This window comes from Pelobates fuscus, chromosome 6 (assembly GCF_036172605.1).
Source record: "Pelobates fuscus isolate aPelFus1 chromosome 6, aPelFus1.pri, whole genome shotgun sequence".
Lineage (NCBI taxonomy): Eukaryota > Metazoa > Chordata > Amphibia > Anura > Pelobatidae > Pelobates > Pelobates fuscus.
Window position 1 is genome coordinate 281,084,203 of NC_086322.1, and position 4,728 is coordinate 281,088,930.

A 4,728-nucleotide genomic window follows, 5' to 3' on the forward strand; every position below is an offset into this window, starting at 1 on the left:
GTGACTTTGGGTCGCCTAGCCAACGCTCATCCAGCGTCTACCTGTCTGCATGAGCAATATACATATTATCCACTGTCTGTCAGCTATCTACAAAATGCACTTCTTACATATAACAAATGAAACTATTGAAACGTTGCTGCGGTTTAAATACACTTTTAGATGTTTTCACCAGAATTGCACTTTATGCACAGCCATGTCTTGTTTCTGTGCATTTCAAGTCATATTACTGGGTAAAAAATTGTAAACTTTTTCAAAAACATTAAAATGTCTGTTTTCCATATATAAGCCCTTACTATATTGTTTGCTACTGCTTTAATCAAACATATCATACACTTTGTCATATATATTGGGGGAACCTAGGGATATATTCGGTTTTAAAGAAATTGCAATATTACCGTTGCTGGGTTAAACACAACTCTTGTGGCTATGTTCCTCACGGTCACTACCTAGGCTTCCCCTGCGAGAAGTCAGGCTTGGTTCTCAATCCAATGCTACTCCTAGAAAGCATTTGACTGGCGCAGGGCTACGATTTGATGTGCATTCTCCATTGGGAAGCAACTGAATTGACTGAGATTATCAATCTTTATGAACTCAGCCAGAGAGATTAGGCAGATGCAACAAGGGCACGGCAAAAATGGTAAGCAATACTCACTTTTTTTTTTATCATTCAATGTTTTATTGAAGCCTTTTAAATGCAGGGGGGAGGGGCTAGAGAAAAAAGAGAAAGGTAGGGGTAGGTATGGTGGTATGCATTGTTACATTACAGTGCAAGTCTCGAGGTACATTGTGTCATAAACACAGTCTTATTGGTTACACTTCTATGTGGTAGCAATAACAGTAACCCTTGGGAGGTCTCACATGGGTACTCGACATGGCTGAATCACAGATTAGTGAGGTAGACATTCAGTGGCATATGGGTGAACCGTTCACACTTTGTATATTAGTTATACATATCCCCCCTTATCCAAATGTAACAACCAGGCTCACTGCTCTGGTCTGAGGCAGCCAGAAACCTTGGGGGAACTATTCCATCTTTGTGCCATAAAGCAATGTAACATTGAGGAACATTTTCACTTTTCAAACCCTTACCAGATCTCTGTGTCTCTCCAACATCCTCTCTGAGTATGCATGTTCAATTTCTCAGAGTAATGTCCTTGGTGCAGTGGACCAGTGGGCTAAAGCTCGGGTATTCCCAATTTGGAAAGTTCAGTTTGGGGGCTGTAAATGGTTTAGATGTACCTGTACCCTTGCGTGGGTCAGGTCCATTGAGAGAGAATGACTGCTACACGGCCTGATGTGGTTCACAGGGTGTCTGTCAAGACATGTAGATGGGTTTACATCTAGTGGGTGGTAGTCTTGTAGCAGTGGATTCCCCTCGGGGTGGATAGAGGTCTACCTTGAGAGTTCGTGTGGTAGTACCATTCAGAGGGTCTGCAGTTGTGGGAATGGCTTGATATGATTGAGGTGCATTACCTGGTCAAGCGTGGATATTCCCAGTGTAACCCATGAGTTGAGTGAGAGCCAGGGTGATACTGCTCGTAGGGCCATTAATGGGGAACGTGGGTGAAATTTGTGCATAGTGCCTTGCCTATGGCGTAGCGTGTCCCGATGGCAAAGAGCCAGGGTTGTGGCGGGGAAGAGGTTTTTGTCCCTGGGGTGTAATGTCTTAGGGGTCCACAAAATATTTACATAGGGCGTGCTGGCGGATTTTGCATTCTCCATGTCCACCCACTGAAACACACCTCTGGGGGGTGTAATTTCACTGCTGTCTCCAGGTTAGCTGCTTTGTAATAGGTATAAAGGTCTGGCAGGCCTACCCCACCCCCTCCGCCCGTCTCTGCAAAAAGTGTTGGGTGAGTCCCGGTTTCTGGGATTCCAGATGAAGGAGGACAGAACCTGTTGTGTAGCATACAAAACATATACAGTAGTTTCGGAAAGAGAGCCAAATTAATACAGTATGGAGAAATAAACTGGTACAAACTATAATCACCTGGGTGCTAATTCTCACCGGTATTCCCTCCAATACCAACATAAATAACAATCTGTCTAAGTAAGAGAATGCACACCAGAATACACATTAAATATTCAACCAGGTTTAATAAACCAATAAACCAATATCAAAGTTAAGGTACAAATATATATACAGTGATACAAAATAGGCAAAAATACACAATGGATTTACCACACTTCTCACAAGCCTATCTGGGCAGAAACTGGAATCACAAATAACCCCCCAACGTTTCGGCACCTCCTGGTTGCCTTTATCAAAGGCGTTTATCAAAACTCACCAACAATCCCTTTAAATACCATTCCCACATCTGATGGCCATCAGTCTGATAAAAAAAAAAACGAAACCGGAAGTGATATCGTCACCTCCCCCTTCGGTTTCATACATATAATTATAACCTCCTTTCACACAAATACATTAATCTCTAGCATATTATATGCATACCTTCACATAATGCTTTAATGCATTGTCAATTAAGTTCAAATTAGTTCAAAAAAAGGTTCGGGAAAACGCCAGCGGTCTCGCGCATGCGCAATGCAGATCACACTGCCAAGCTTACTAATGGAAGCCGCCCTTATTGTGCTTAAGTCCGCGCAGGCGCAATGATATATACTCACCAGACGCGTGCGCATACAAAGCGCGAAAAGCGCCATCTTACTTGATGGCGATTAGTACTAATGTGAATGCCAAGAAGAGGGCAAGTTTTCATAGTGTTAAAAGGGGAAAGTACAAACACATCCCTCTATACAATATATGAAACCAAGACAAAAAGGAATAGTGGTGATATATAGATAGGGCTAATTATACACCCAAATATTATTATTATTGGTCAAAATACACCAACACCAAATTTAAAGATACAACACCAATACAGTGTAGAAAATAATAATAAGGTGCATCAAGTGTTTATTAACTATCTCCAAATGCAAACCGGATACTAATCATTCACAGAATTTCATTAATGAAATCGCAAGGACATAATCCACTGTATTATTGCACTATCAAATTGCACTATAGCATAACGTAAATATATATATATATGCTAGGCCACAAGGACACTTGAGCATGTACACTACGAACTCTGTTTGTCAATTAAAAAATCCCTTAATAGGATATCTCTTGCCTGTTCTTGGATGAAAAAAACAGTCTCCAGTAATTACTCCACTGCAATTAATGCAGCGTCCACATCTGTACATACCCAGTGGCAGGGGCGGACTGAGCACTCGGGCAAATCGGTCATGGACCGAGGGCCCCAGGCTCTGGGGGGCCCGCCCGCTCTGCAGTGAAGTAACAGCTGGGCTGGGGAGTTAAACATCTCCCCAGCCAGCCTGTACACAGCAAGGGGCCCGCACGGCACTCCGCGGGCCCCTGCTACAAAATACAATCTCCCCTTTGCCGGTCCCAGCAGGGCACACCGAGAGAAGCTAATGGGGTCTTTCCAAAGACCCCAATAAGCTGCCTCTCAGTGTGCCTGAAAGATAAACAGCACGAGAGCTGTCTGTAACAGATCAGGCAGCTCCGTACTGCTCATTAAGCAGGAAATGACATCATGTGTCATAAGTTCACTGAGCTGTGCGGAGCTGCCTGATCACTGTTACAGACAGCAAGCAGTATGGGATACAGCATGCCACAGGTAAGGGAAAGATAAACAGATTAATATAATCAGCCCCCTTCCCCTTCTAACCCCTACAGCCCCTCTACCCCCTGCAGCCCACCTACCCCCTGGACCCATTCTCACCACTGCAGCCCCTATAGCCCACCTACCCCCTGGACCCATGCTAATCCCTGCAGCCCCTATAATCCCTCTATCCCCTGTAGCCCACCTACCCCCTGGACCCATTCTAATCCCTGCAGCCCCTATAACCCCTCTATCCCCTGTAGCCCACCTACCCCCTGGACCCATTCTAATCCCTGCAGCCCCTATAACCCCTCTATCCCCTGTAGCCCACCTACCCCCTGGACTCATTCTAACCCCTGCAGCCCCTATAACCCCTGTAGCCCACCTACCCCCTGGACCCATTCTAGCCCCTGCAGTCCCTATAACCCCTCTATCCCCTTTAGCCCACCTACCCCCTGGACCCATTCTAACACCTGCAGCCCCTATAACTCCTCTATCCCCTGTAGCCCACCTACCCCCTGGACCCATTCTAGCCCCCATAACCCTTCTATCCCCTGTAGCCCACCTACCCCCTGGACCCATTCTAACCCCTGCAGCCCCTATAACCCCTCTATCCTCTGTAGCCCACCTACCCCTTGGACCCATTCTAACCCCTGCAGCCCCTATAACCCCTCTATCCTCTGTAGCCCACCTACCCCCTGGACCCATTCTAACATCTGTAGCCCACCTACCCCCTGGACCCATTCTAACCCCTGCAGCCCCTATAACCCCTCTATCCCCTGTAGCCCACCTACCCCTTGGACCCATTCTAACCCCTGCAGCCCCTATAACCCCTCTATCCCCTGTAGCCCACCTACCCCTTGGACCCATTCTAACCCCTGCAGCCCCTATAACCCCTCTATCCCCTGTAGCCCACCTACCCCCTGGACCCATTCTAACCCCTGCATCCCCTATAACCCCTCTATCCCCTGTAGCCCACCTACCCCTTGGACCCATTCTAACCCCTGCATCCCCTATAACCCCTCTATTCCCTGTAGCCCCCCTGAACCCATTCTAAGCACTGCAGCCCCTATAACCCCTCTACCCCCTACAGCCCTTCTAC